General features: G+C 34.0%; 1 protein-coding gene across 1 annotated transcript in view; it reads left to right on the top strand.

The window, feature by feature from the left end:
- LOC145248915 (sex peptide receptor-like) overlaps positions 1–16,158 on the top strand; it is a 1,158,544-nt gene that overhangs the window by 371,059 nt on the left and 771,327 nt on the right. The window contains exon 3 of the mRNA XM_080110699.1: positions 15,643–15,779. The gene's annotated coding sequence lies outside the window, so the exon portion shown is untranslated. The remainder of the gene's footprint in view (positions 1–15,642; positions 15,780–16,158) is intronic.

Genomic DNA, 16,158 nt, shown 5'->3' with positions numbered 1-16,158 from the left:
TCTCAGCTAACATTAATAACTGAGGAAATTGGTTAATCCCAAAAAGTCCTTAGCCAACTGGAAGAGGACGCGTAATTGGTGGGCTTGTACTGCAATAACGAGAAACAGAGATACAGGCCTTCAATCCCATTGACCTAATTGCAGGTAAAGCACTTGATGGGATTCTGCTCAAAATTTTCGAAAAATTCAAGTACCTTTGGAGCATGGTCAGAGAGTAATGAAAAGGATTTTGAATTAAGAAAACCACTGGCATTGAGTGCATATCAGAAGATGAGCAATATATCGTCATACACTCTATCAGAAAGGTTGAAAGTAAGACTCTTTGTTGCCACAGTAGAAACAGTCCTTATCTATGGTGCTTAGCATGGACTCTTACCAATGCGCCGAAGACGGGACTGTATGGCTGTTACACACAGATGCTCAGGATGACCTCAATACATCATGGGGGAGCCACGCAACAAACCAACAGCTTTATGGTGACTTACTACCAGTATCACTGAAAATACATCAAAGGTGGATGAGAGTAGCTGGTCACTGCATGAGGTAGCGTATGGAAAGCAACCAGATTAATTCTCTGGATACCAACAGATGGACACTCAAACCGTGATAGAAGAGGCATGACCTAAATCGGTAACCTGCTACAGGATAACGGACTGGAAGTGTTTAGGACCTGGAAACTGGCATGCGAGATCGGAGAACTGGAGAAGTCGTGGAGATTCGGTGGTGAAGCGTCCTGAACTACAGCAAATGTGAGAGAAGACAAATGTTGATTATCTGAATAATATTGCATGAAAAGTCATTTATACCGAGACGAAATAGTGTTTGACTAGAGCATTTATAGGAAAAGTTTCGATCAGAAAAAATATGACAATGTCAAGAAATTGAACATCAATCTCGAAGTTTATTTAGAAGACCAGAATGCTAAATTCTGTTGGGCGCTTTTTAAATGTCAAACGCAATGATCGTTCACTCGCGTGATTTTCTATAAACTGACAGATGCCTTCCATTATAAGACTTAAAAGGAAAACCGCGAAGCCAATAGAGACATTATTAAAAAGAATCAAACCTTACAGAAAATGAACAAGACTGTGTTTGACCAACATCTCCAAAAGCTTTGCTAATAACAGTGAGAAGACTAACGGGAGACATATATCTTGGATCCGGACGTCCACAATCATTTTAAAGAAAATGCAAACAGAATTCTCCTTATAAGGGGAGCGTGAGTGAGACACACATAAATTGAATAATTTCGAGAAAATGTTCAGGCGCACAACAAGGATAAATCAGAACCGAAAATCTTAGATTGTTCAAGATCAGTAATAATTCCAGTAAATATATTTGGAGTTATTAGTTCTGAATCGAAGGTCTGATCAGTTTTCGAAATTAGATTCGGAAGAGCAGCACCAGAAACATCGATAAAAAGGATTGTCAACGAAAAGACCAGGAAAATAACGAGCCATAATATTCGAAGATAAAATGACAGAGAGAATAGTAAAAAGAGACAGAATAAAAGATGTGCAACTATTAATAACGACACTATTATAAATGCCGAATAAATCACTAGAGCCGACGCTTGGAGATGAGATAAGAGTCAGAGATCCTTTGAGAATATCTACACCTAGCCAAAAAGTTGCTTTATTTCAGATATGCTGGCTATTCTGCAAAATTCTGCAGAAGCCTAAGAACAATTTATATTCTACATTCTGCATAATTGCCTTGAATTTAAGATGAAAACGTTCCAGCACGAAATGACGGACACACACACACACACGTATATATATATATATATATATATATATATATATATATATATATATATATATATATATATATATATATATTAAGTAATGTGATTTATAATTTTAAATTTTTAAATTTTTAAAATTTTTTAAATTTTAAAATCAAATTTTAATTAAATTAAAAATCAGTTTCATAAGAAGGAACAACAACAAAATCAATTATCTGTACGATCGTTTCGGAAATCCGTGCTTTTTATCGAGCTTATTATATATCTAAATTACAACGAGCACTTTCTATTTCCTGTATTTTAATTAAACTAGTAATTTCACTGTTACATTAAAATACACTCAGCTCTTTAGACTATTGTTCTAATCTCCTTTAAATTATATATATATATATATATATATATATATATATATATATATATATATACGAAAAGTTCCCGCCAAATACCTTTCTGTAGCGCGATCCCTGACACATTCCCTTCTAGTAATAAGTGGCTTATCCTTTTTACAGCTATTATATTTTATCTCTGATAAGCTTGAATTGAAAACATTACTATTGTTCCAATTAGAATAATTTCTGCTCATGAATATAGGGACCAACATATATGGGTATAATCAACATTATAGGCTGGAACGGAAAAAATATTCTTAGAAAAGTGCTTATATATGCTATATGACACTTGGATAAATATCAACGACACAAACATACACAACATTCTATAATATGCTGGTATTTTAAGTACCATTCAACTAGGTAAACAAAAAGAAACACTGCCGTTCTGGGGGTTAACTATCTAGACAAAATGTGACTAAATCAATGTTCGTCCAAGTGTTGAATATAAATAAGCATAAATAAAATCATATAAACATCAGAGCATAAATTTGCACGCGTTTATGAGCTTACGCAAATGCATAGCCCTATCAAGATATATGTTACTAAATAAGAGTTTTTTTTTAAGATATCTCTCTATCACTTTTGGATTATTATATTCACACTGATATTCGGACTTCATCTCTCTTTATAGTAGCGTAATATTATGTTACTCGTATTATGGAATGGAGGTGCTGAAATAAAATCTCTTATAATACAAGAGGCGTTCCAAAAGTAAGGCTATGCTTTCATTCTACTCTAATAGATAAGAAGGTTGTAAATCCTATTTTTATAATGACTGAAATACTGTTTTTTTTTTTTTTTTTGCTGAGAATTTTATCTCTTTGTGTAAAATATTGATTCGAAACTCTAGGAAAGCAATCCCTGTCAGAGACTCGTGTTAAAGCAGATATTCGTCATTAGATTCTTGACAAATCGCAGACACTATGTAGAAAAATAAATTCTGCACGAAAGCTCGTTTGATTTAATGACACCAATCCCATCTTCGTAGCTCATCAATTCTTCACATAAAAATATATTAAAGGTTGCTTTTGGATATATTCGTGTATACAACATCGTGCTGCAGACACTCATACAAAACCACCCTTTTTTCAGGCAAATATGCATTAAGAGGAGAGTTTTTACTATGTAAAAAAAGATAATAAAAAATTATGGAGAAAAAAAAACGCTAATTTTTTTTTATTTTATAACTTCCGTTTACGTTACTGTGCAACGTTCGATTAAAGAAAAAAAAAGAGGCTTTATTTTTTAAACAATCTTCGTATACTACACTTGATATATGTTTTCACTTCTGTTCCAAACTTGAATGTCATTTCCACAATGTTTCGCTTTACGTAAATTAAAAACGTGTCTTGTTTAGCTTAGGAGACGTAACGTCTAAATTGGAAATATGTATGGCATTCAAGCGAAATTATTCGTATTATTTAGGAGAACTGCCGTTATATTGCTCAATACATACCTTAAGTAATCATTAATAGCATTCTTTAGTATTGCCTGCATTCAAATTTAACTTGAGCTTTTCAAGAGGTCTCAATTTAAAAGAAATGTAGAAAATTGTCCGTAGTGCTACTGGTCCAAGTAAACAATACAATCATTAATTATAGCCAAATAAGCCTATATATATATATATATATATATATATATATATATATATGTATAACTATATATATACACATATATATATATATATTTATACATATATGCATGCATATACATGTATATGCATGTGTGTATATACATGTATATGTATGTATATATACATGTATATGTATGTATATATATATGTATATGTATGTATATGTATATATGTATTTATATGTATATATATGCCTATTATATATGTATACATATATGTATGTATACACATATATGTACATATATGTATGTATGTGTGTATATATATATGTGTGTGTATGTGTGTGTGTGTGTGTGTATTATATGGCGAAGGACACTCACTGTTCATCAGAGCCCCTTACAATGAAAAAATAAAAACAAATCCAACACATGAAACATGTAATGAATCTCGGTGTTAATTTTTGAATTGAGAGATAAGTTTGAAAACGATAGAATTCCTAAATAGTCATGAAGATCGTTATGATGTTTACAATTAAATGAATCCAAAGGATGAATAAAAATAAAAACAACTCCTACACGTAAAACAAGCACTCATGAATCTAGGTGTTAAGTTTTGAATTGAGAGAAACGTTTAAAACGGTAGAATTCCTCAATGGATTACAATCATCGTATATATATATATATATATATATATATATATATATATATATATATATATATATATATGTGTCTGTGTGTGTGTGTGTATGTATTTGTCATCGACGTACATTCCTGTTTCGTTTTATTGAAACTCATCAGTGCCGCTAGACTAGCACTCTCAATCCGCGATGGAACCTAGAACCATCGCGTTGATAGTCAGCAGTTCTCCTAATCGACCTATTGGAGCGGTGCCCACGAATAATCTACCTGAATGTCTATTAATATAAACATTCGTCTACCAATTTATAGTGCTCGAACCGCGTATTTATAAACAGCGAGACACGCATTTTTCAGCAAATTAATATATATATATATATATATATATATGTATATATATATATATATATATATGTATATATATATATATATATATATATATATATATATATATATATATAAAGAGTATGAAAAATATAGAGGAGAAACAGGTTGTAATCTTCGGTCATACTTATTCGCGGAATCACATTTCTTCTTTGTGTCTATTTTAGGAAAGAACCCAGAGGAACGCGGGAATATTGTAGTGGGGAAATATAGTATTATTTATAACGCATTGTAATTCCATTCAAATTGATCATAATGACGCATTAATGAAATGAGTTACTGTACTTTATCTTAACAATAATATATTTTTAGTTAAAAACTTGAAAGCCTCTTTCTTTTGAATGATCGTGTATGGTGGAATAAACAGGAGAATGCAAGGAATCACTTCGTCTCATGATCAACTATATAAAATCGTAGTCACTGGGATATTACAACATATATAAAATAAAAAAACAGTGCTGAATGCCAGCGAAAGTTGAATATAGGCTAATTAAAACGTGCTGTATAAAGGAAATGGTAGCTTCCACACCGCCCATTTTAATTCGAGACGCACATGGACACACCTTGGTTCGGTGAGGATGAATAACCGACGATTTACGTGCTGGGACGCCGAGAATGAATTTGGATTTTCCGATCTGGACACGATTATCCTTTATATCTACACCTGACCTCCTACCAGCTGGAATGGCTTGTCATAACATGGACGCGTGTGTGTCCTGGTAAATGCGAAGAATTTCCGATTGCACGTGTTCTTGGTGAAATGATCTAGGCCCTACGTGACCAATTCTTGTATAACTTAATATAAGATTTGTTCAGAAGTTATCTATCCGTATTTAAGACTAGCATGCCTAACAGCCAAAATACGAATTCGACCTTCCTTATATTATATTTATTGACATACGATGGTGTTTTTCCGAGTAACATAAGTGAAATAAATGAAATTTCTACTTCAGAATTAAATGTTGAGAGTAGAAGAATGAGGGTGTACATGAAGCAATATAAGCGGTGTTTGAATGAGTATAAAAACATAGGCGGAATTTATTACATAACATGTTTAGCTAATTCATTGGAGAGGGATGAGTGAAATAAGGTAGATGTATAACACTTTGAAAGTGAACGTTGTCATCACCCCGAAAAGCTTACATCAGCAAGATTTTATCATCGTAAAAATCACTCGTGCGCATTATTACATAACAATATTATATGTGCCAATTTTGGTAGCGTACGTTCATCTCAACTTGCACTATAACCTCACATGAGAATACAAAAAATAAACCTTATGGAAACCCGTACACGTGATTTGGAGTGACAACTATCCTGATCATAATCCAGGCGTAGATGAAAAGCAAAAATCCTTCCTCAATATGTTTATTGACCTATAACAACCTTCATATGTCAATATAAAGTGGTAATCTTTAACATTTAGTCTGTTTTAAACGCAACGGAAACTGGAGCTCATTCTAAAGGAAATCTGTTAATAATAGAAGTTTTCATCCCGACTATGATCTAGAAGTGCTATGATAAAAGACAAACAGCGAATGCATATATATCTAAGGCAATTGTATAAAACCTTGTAAAACGGCATTAAATAAAACCGAAAACCAATAGTAAAATGTAATGCTAACACGTAAACTTCTTTAGATTAACAACTCCATAACCCTTTTTAACAACTAATTGGCATGACAAATTGAAAACTATCTGATACTTTAAAACTCCATGATTTTCACATGCAACATCAATAAGAACGAATACCTTGAGGACATCGTAAATGTTTCTGAGAAGATTGTGACCGTACACTATTCTACTGTATGCCATTAAAACCACGTTTCACCTATTCTTGAAGTATTTTGGAACACAAGACTGGTGCATGTGCCACTAGTCGCGCATAGGTCAAGCTAACCACTGCCCAATTGCTGCACCAATCTGCTGATTTCGCAAGTAATTTGATGTAATGTATTCTAATCAACTCCTAGCACTTGCGTTCTTTCGACGTACATCCTCCTAGCGAACACGAGAAATAGCTAAACCATACTTCTTTAATTTTAGGGACCTAGATATCAGAATGACTTCTACTTTACTATTTCTCTCTAGAAAGTTTACTTACGCCTGAAAGTATCCTGTTTTCCTACAGTGCAACCATTCGCCTATGTATGGAGTATTGTGGTCACATTTGGACTGAATCATTTGCTACTAGTCTCCCACACCTGGACAGATTTCAAAAAAGAGTCGCCAGCCTTATAGGTCCTGAACTGTCATCCAAGCTTCAACCTCTGTCTGATCGACGATATGTTGCATCCCTCTGCCTGCTCTACAAGTATTCTAATGATGGATGCTCTCTGACGAACTACACGCCCGTGTACCCCCTCTACGTAAATACCCCCGATAAACTCGACATCAGCAAAATCCCACCTCTACATAGTAGAGGTCCCTACATGTAAGAAACCCTTCTACTATAATAGTTTTTCTCCCAGAACTGCTGAACTCTGAAACTCCCTTCCGGGTTCCTATTTTCCCAACTGTACTGACATGTAGAAGTTCAAGTTTAATTTGAAGAGACGTCTTGCTGTTAAACCCCCTACATTGTATCCATACATCTTATGTCCCCGATAGTAGCCCCCTACATCAAAGGGACATTGTGACTTGGTTAGAGTGAAAATCGAATGTAAAACAATAGGTTAACTTCCACCCTGCTTGACTATAATATTCTCTATTTTCTGCTTCTAAGAAATCGGCAATAAAGAGGGCAGTCTACATTGAGGTCAACATAAATGCATCTGAATGTATTCTGCAAATGTTATTCTTTTTCTTACAACCGGGGAACAGAACTGGCGACAATAGGAGAGACAGTTGACATCGGAGAAAACGAGAAAAATAAAAGAGCAGGTAGGATTAGCTATGTGAAATGCAGGCTTCAGTTGGAGGAATCGTACAAAAATGCTACTAGAAATCAATATCTAATATATCCGTTAGGGATCTTGAGCAGAGAAGCGAAAGAGATCCCTATAATTACAGGTTCTTCAACATCGATTGAAAACGCGCAACCACACACGAAAGCATACATTTGTGGAAAGCTGTGCAAAAACCAGCGAGGCTTAAGAATCCACAAACGTCGGATGAAATGCCCAAAGGGAGATCGGCAGAAATAGATTTCAAATGCAAGACCTGGTAAATCGACGGAGAAGAAGGACCGGGAGTCACACCACAATGCTTGCACACTCCAAGATGAAGTTTCTTTTCCTTTAGACGTACAATGGCTGAATTTAGACTACGATATTTGCAATTTAATGAAACTAGCCGGGCATAGGAGCATTCAATACCAGTTTAAATATATTACCACAAGTAGATCCAGCACGGTATCCGAGAGTTTTGTTTACGTATTTTAGCTTTAGTTATTTAAAACTCCATCCGTTATTTATTATAGTGTTGTTTATTTTAACTTTAAGTAAAACTCGACCATCTCCATAGGATAGTGGTAATATTTTAAATAAAATCAATCCTTTCTATACGTATTTGTCATATATTTTAAAGGTAGTTTCATTACAAATTCTTCCATTATTGGACGAGATATAACAAGTAATTTGATACTTTCGAACAAACCGTTTGAGCAAAATTATGTATAATCATTAACCAATTAATGAAGGATAAAGAAAAGACATCACATTGTCACGTATTTGTCTCGGAAAAAAATTAAGTAATAGCAAGGGCCGTTCCCTGTTAAATAATTTAGCTAGCTTAATCGACACAATAAATAAATCAACTCGATAAAAACATAGCAATTTTATAATATAGCGGTGAGGGGGGTAGTTTTGCCCGGGCGTAAAATATGCTTAAATATGCGATTTTAATTCGTTTACATTTCGTATATATTAATATAGTGTCTGCTTTAATAAGTAAAATAAAAGTATTTGGGTGGCATTCGCTTGACTCGAACCGCAAACAAAACTGTAGAATTTTTAGCTAATGAAGTTACCGGTTTACCACCGAGACACGCACACGAACTACTTTAAAATTATAAATTAAAAAATAAACTAAGATTACTGTCAAAAACGTATGACAATCTATCCAATTTGTACCCATTTCTGATATCTTAAAACGTATTTTAACCAGTCAGAGACCCATAAATGAATGGTCCGCAAAAATCCAGTAATTTGAGGTCCCTTGTGCGGCTCTGCGGCTCTGCGGCTTTACGTTTCGGAGGATATAGACTTTGAACATACAGAGACAGACAGACAGACAGACAGACATATAGCTATTTCATACATTACATTAATCTCATTTATTTTTTCAAACACGCTTGCTTTTCATTGGTTTCCTCGCAAATAGGAAAAAAAATAAGGAATCATAAATTCTGCAAAGAGAACAGTAGCGCAAATCCTTACAAAGTGGCGAGCTGTAGGATCAGATAACAGATCGGGGAATGCTGTTAAGCCAGCTTGATGAGGAATAGGCCCCAAATCGGCAATGAAGACAGCAATTAATCTAATTGGCTATATAGCTAAACGATTCCCCACTAGGATAAAACGCGTACGATTTTGAGTAATTTAATAGCTCAGTACATTCATAAATTACTAAGTATATTGTAAATTATACGACGCATGACATGTTATGCTTGCGTACCCACACTGACTCTGCTATTAGCAAAGATAATTAAATAACTACAAATATTAAATAGTATAAGTTTAAAAAAATACGAACAGTAAAAGTAAATGTTTTAAACACCTATAACAAAAATAATAGATAGAACACCCGTTTTAATATACCTTTATTTTGTTAGAACTTTTATATATTAGTGCTTTTATTAACCTTTATTAAGTTATTAAGTAAGAACTTTTATATATTAGTGTTTTTATTAACCTTTTCACCTTTCCCACTTAAGTCTTTTTCATGTTTATCTTAACTGCTTTACTCCGGTTTCATTCTAATACTATCTCACATTCCTACATTTTTCTTTCACGCTCTCGTCAAATATAACGCACCATCCACCTATACTTTTTTATTGCCTACTTCACTTTCTGCTATACCATGTAGTTGGAGTGTTTTCTTCTTTAACTACCAATTCTCTTACCGTTCGCCACTTTGTTACCCTATTCGAATTTTGTCTTATTATCTAAAATATGTAAAAAGAAAAACAACATCTGGATGTGTTAATACGAAATTAAATTTATAAGATTTTGAAATGCAATAGTTATTGTGTATTTGTTTCTTACTGAAACAATGATTACAAACAGAAGTAATGTATGCTACTTTACAAAATAAATCAAATAAACGGGTACGCGCATAATATCATTTTTTTTTTTTGCATTTTCATACCGTAGAAACAGATTTTACTTCAACGCTAAAAACAATGTTTCCCTTTATATAGATAATTGATTTATGAAAAATAATATGTATACCGCCGCCAGCATAACGCATATATCTAAATCTCGACGTTATTACAAACCTCTCTACATATCTATCTATCTATCAAGCTAGCTAGCTAAAACGATACTTCCTGAGCAATATTTCTATGCATTAAGACATGCCCCATACGAGCATCCTGTAAAAGGTTACAAGACGTGTAACTTTATTCGGGGGAAGTCCCCTATGAAGAATCTTTTAACTCTACGAAATTAGCAATATCTCACCAGTCCAATAATGCGTTATTAATGGAAACAAATAAGACGTAAGCCACCAGATTCCACGGCCTCTATGACACGTCCTCGAAGGGTCAAATTTGCATAGCCATGGAATAACAAAATTCAGCACAATAATTACAATATAGTTAGAAGCCCAGGATACCGCATTACTCAGTTCCGGGGTTGGGATAGTAAGGTGAAATCGTCGAATAGTTAGTCCTAACCAACGTTTAATAGAGTACATATTCAAAATTAGAAACAAAATATGGCGCAGTAATGCACAAGTATATAATCAAATAACCTTATAAATAACACTGTAAAGCGGGGCAAATACCGAAACCAAGAGCATGAGAAACATCGTATTTCACATTGTAACCTGAAAAAAATGTATGCTAGGTCACTGTTTCCTGGGGTTCTACTGTACAACAATTAAGCGTTTATGTGTGCATCACGTTGAAGTCGGAATTCTTTTTTGTTGAACATGGGTCTCACTATGGAATTTTGACCTAACTTATATTGCATTCTTAGTATACTTAGTATATCGTGTGCTGAGGCTGACATCTTCAATCTCCATAAAACTCTCGATAAAACCAATTATAACTTGCACTTATTACTCTTACTTTATAGTACTACACTTACAAATCACATAAAACTTCTAACTGTTTATTCCTGACGGAACGAGCCACCCACCTCTACTAATAAGTAAACAGTTTCGTCAAATTCCCTAGTTCAATAAAAAAAAGATAATCGAGTTGGTCAAAACGCACTCGAAGAAAGTCGAGGTTTAATATAGATCAAAATATTGTGTGAATAAAATCCAAGGCAATAAAAACAGTTTATGATAATCCGAATATTACAAAAAAACAAAGGTGTTGTACATTTTTTTTAAAGAAATATTTTGTGTGTTTACTATAATTAAAACGCAGCATAGATTGTGTCTTTTTCTTAATGCTTTCACGGAGAAGCATTTGATATTTTGTGGTGTCAAATAATTTTAACACTTGTTTAAACCTGTAATTTTTCATGTAAATCTATGTAGCTTACCTGGCATAATTATAAAGGAGGCTCAAAGTGAACTATGGTTTTCCTTTCAGCAGTCACACAACTCCCGACACACCTATTGTATCCTTTAACTTTCATACACAATGAGCGTTGTGTCTGGTGAAAAAGGAAGTATTAATTTATTAGTCTGTAATCTTACTATATAACATTAATCGTTTGTAGATTTTACATTGAATACGTATTGTACGGGGTTTACGTATAGTTGTTTTATGTTTGGGCTGGGACGATTTTCATTTGAACAATTATAATCTATAAAACAGCGAAAATGTACGTATGTATATATGTGTCTATGTGTGTATGTTTGAGTGTCTGCTAAAAACTTTCGACAGACTGAACAAAAATTCACAAACAAACAAAAAGCTAAAAACGGTAATTTTTTTCACCCTGAAATCAACACTTTTCTACAGGAGGGTCAACATAAACCTTCCTCTCATAATTAGATCGGTTCTATGCATGCGTCAGAGGACGTAATGACCTGATTTAGTTTAAATATTTGACGAACTGACACAATTTAATGTACGCCGTGTTAGCTCAGTTGGTTAGAGTGTTGGTTAATTATCTGAACGTTTTGGTTCGAATCGTGGTGTGAGATGTCTTTTTTCTCGATTTTTTTTTTATTTTAATATTGGAGCACGGTTATTTAAGCCATTTTTACGTAACGTTCGGTTTTCTGTTTTTTGTTTTTTTTTACTTCGCTTATTCTATGGTTTCATTAACACCCCCACCCCAACCGACCACACACACCCAAAAACACCCGGGGTACCAAGATATTTTTAAAATTTTAATATCGAAACAGGCTTATTTAAGCGGGTTTTTTTTTGTTTTTTGTTTTTTGTTTTTTTTTCAGATTTTTCAAAGCAGGTTTAACGTTCTTTTTTCTGTTTTCTTTTTTCTTTGTTTTTTTTTCGATTTTTACATTTAACACCGTTCGTTTTCCTTATGTTAGCTTTTTGCGTTTTTTTCTCGATGTTTTGATTACCCCCCCACCGCCCGAGTAACCCCCCACCCCCCGCTTAAGTTTTAACGTTCGTTTTTCTGGGGTTTTTTTAATTCGCTTATTCTTAGGTTTTCATTAACACCCCCGCCTCCGCCGAGCGCATACACCTCAAAACAGCCGGGCATCGCCAGGTACCCTCCGCTAGTGTGTGTGTGTGTGTGTATATATATATATATATATATATATATATATATATATGTATATATATATATACATATATATATATTACAACATAATGACTCTTCAGATCATCATATAACGTCTTGTGTGACGACCCGACCTTCCTCTGCTAAGATGTAACATGAAGAAGGCCGCAGTAGCTCAACTTTAAAATAAATGACTTCCTGGTAACTGTACAAGGAAGTCTTTTATTTAAAAGTTAAGTCTAGTGTGGAGGTTGTTATTTTGTGTGGGTTGAATCCCTGTCGCTGACCTCAAATATCGTTTTCTTGCCTACATATGACTACAAGGGACACGATGTGTAGTTGTAAGTGGTTAGGATGCCCAACAAATTTCCCCGATGCAGCTCCAGTCGCTCTCACGTAATTAAAGCTGATACGACGCTGATTGCAGCCGTGGATGATTCCTCCTATTCTCATTTCTCTTCTGAAAAGAAAGATCATTTAATCTTGTTGTTCTTTTAATTTCGCTTGTAAGTATTAACAATAATAATATCCGATGCTGGTTCCGATTTTCGTCTGAAATTAATTACTCACAAACGAGAAAGATAAGAATATCAAATATTAAATAAGTACAATTTTTCACAAGAGGATCAAATTAAAATAAATAAAATGTATTTTGTAAGTTTTCTCTTTCTGGTGGTTACATAGTCGAAGAACAGGTCATTAATCAGTTTGTTTGTTTTTTAAATTATTCAATAATCGATTCTTGTTTCTAATCAGTTAACGGTCGACTGCTTATCGAACGGTGGGGTGGGGTGCAGTGTGCAGTTTCCCCAGTTTCAATACTCTCTGGAAACTCTGTCAGAAATCTTTTTAAAAATCTCTAAATCTCTCTCGGCACGGGCTTATATATTACGGACTGGGGTGGGTAGGCACATGCTTTGTTGTTTTTTCTAACTAATCATCGTTTAATCTGTTGCACATTGGTTAGTCCTGATTGGATAATCAGCTACCTCTTTCTCACATTAAAATCTGGTAATTTTCCACCAACAATGTCGATATCGTTCCAAACACCCGGAGTCGTACTAGCCCTAGAGGTTAGCTCGAGACCTAAACATCCGGTAATACCTCCAAACAATCATGTATAATATAAATATTCTTTCTTATGAATATAAAGAGTGTGTTTTTTTAGTCTTTCTTATGAATATAAAGAGTTTGTTTTTTCTTTACAAAGGAAGTGAATTTACATCATCTCCCCTTCAGGCAGGGTTTATCTGTGTTTTCCATACCTGTCATTGAAATAAAAATGACTTGAATTTCGCTATCGCTGGTAATTTGGGGGACAATTTTAAACCATAGCTCTCATTTAGCATTCAGGACCTCTCCTCTGTGTTAATCTCTTGTTAGCGTTGCTGGTTATGTCACAGTTGCCCTCTTAGCTCACCCAGCTTCTAACACATCCACATGTCCTCGTCCGTCTTTGAGCCAACGGTGATCTGTTCAAATCTTATAAGGTCCCGGACAATTTATGCCGAGCGATGCCTCATCCTACCTAGTTCGTACTGATTAGCGGTTCAACCACCAATTCACATGTAAAAGAATACAAATCATGCACTATTCTACTGAGGTATATATTCTTGCTTGAAAGGTGATATAAATACTTTAGTATAATTTAATAGAAGGCACAAAACATTATATGTCCTTCTATAAAAGCAGAAAAAGCTTATGTATCCTTATAATTCATCATAAAAGCAAAGTAAAATAAAAATCAGTTCTAATTATAGCCGAGTATTCGCCTTCTACTATCATTTTTCTTTTCTTTTGTTTGTATTTACCCTTGGAATAGTGTCGTTTAGGGGAGTTTACACAGTCTGTTTTCATTCTCTAAGAAAGAGTTTAATCTAAACGATCGTCTCTGAAAACAACATGCATCTAACTAATATACATTTTAAATATTTTTTCTAAAGGTTCATATATCTAATTGTCTCAGAATAACAATATGCAGTCTAACTAATTATATATTTTTTTCGAAAAAGGTTCTTATATTTCATTGTTTTTGAAAAACAACATGCAATCTAACAAATATTCATCTTTTCGTTTTTGTTTCAAAAAGTTCGTATATCTAATTGTCTCTAAAACAACATGTAGTCTAACTAATTATATTTTTTCCGAAAAAAGTGTATATTTCACTATTTTCGAAAAACAACACGCAGTCTATTTAATACACATTTCTTTTTCTTTTTCTTTTAAAATCAAGAAAAGTTCTTAATTGATTCAGCCTTAAAGCGAGGGTTTTCTTTTTCTCTTTATGTTTTTCTTATTATCTCTATGAGTTGTTATATTTACAATTACGTTAACTCGGTTCTATGGCTGCCCTCTGGCTGGAAAAAAATGGTAGAAATCATTCTCCAATTCCATTAGAATTTATCACTGCTGATGCATTTCTCCATAAGAGCCAAGTGTGTCCAAGGAAGAGTTACTCTTGCCACATCTGGGCAGAAGCTGCTAGAAGTATATTATCTTGATTTGACAGATTTTAAAATTGACTTCTTAACTTAGTGAGGGATTCCCCTTTCTTTTCTCCCCAACCTCTTTCCCACAGAAGAGACGTTGCGAGCCTGTCTCAGCTTTATCGTTATCTTTATGGCAAGTCCTCATCTGAAACTAAATCGATGGGACCTTCTTGCTTGACTTTCACAAAAAACACTCGTCTAGTTATCAATATCAATAATTTATCACATTCTTTATTTGTGCCTAAATCTGAATGTAGATTCCATGAACAAAGCTTCTTTCTTAAATTTCTGTGGAATTCCATTCTGTTTTCCTGTTTTCCAACTGACTACAATATGGTTGTCTTCAAGCCCAACGTAAACAAGTTCTGGATGAGCCGTCCTCTTAAGTAATCCAATTTACCAAATGTCCACTACTAACGATTACTAGTATAGTTTTCTATTAACAACCGTACGCGCATTTTTTGTTATCATCGAGTGGCCTCCGGGCCTTGATAAGTCGTGACCCATTTGCAAAAAGAAAGCATGTCATGAGTTTAAAAATTCATTCATTAAAGGCTTCGTGAGTTCGACGAATCATTCATTTTTATTTCTTTTTATTGCAGTGAAAGCGTATCATAATGTCAACTGATAGACTCCAATAATACTGAAATTGGTTATAAATCTAAATTGGACGAAAGAAAATTACAACCTATTAATAAATTGTTCATGTGCAGAGATTTTAATCACAGATAAATCAAAAGTAAGTTCTTTTTTTGAATTTATCTTCAATTTGATGCTGGTTATATTTTATTTAATACTGTTTTCAGGTTAAAGTTGTGAAACTACGGGCTGTTTAGTTTGTACTCGCATAACAAATACTCGACAAGTTACAATAACTGACAATAAGTTGTCTCTTTCTTTACTTCCGCCTTAATTTTAACGAATGTTCCATGTGTACCGTTTTATTTCAGCCTCACTTTCTTTTTCACTTTGAGCCGGAACTTTTTTTAGGAAGAGACTTTTCTCTCCTAACGCCGAATTCTCTACTTGAGCAAAAGTACAGTCACCTATCCGTCCGAATTTGGTGTTTTATTCCTCTGAAATCTCGCGAGTTCTCGCAGTTAGTCCCGCACCCTTTC

Source organism: Euprymna scolopes, chromosome 27 (genome assembly GCF_053919585.1).
Source record: "Euprymna scolopes isolate OS-2025 chromosome 27, ASM5391958v1, whole genome shotgun sequence".
Lineage (NCBI taxonomy): Eukaryota > Metazoa > Mollusca > Cephalopoda > Sepiida > Sepiolidae > Euprymna > Euprymna scolopes.
The sequence above is the reverse complement of the archived record's forward strand: the minus strand, read 5'-3'. Positions and strand labels throughout refer to the sequence as shown.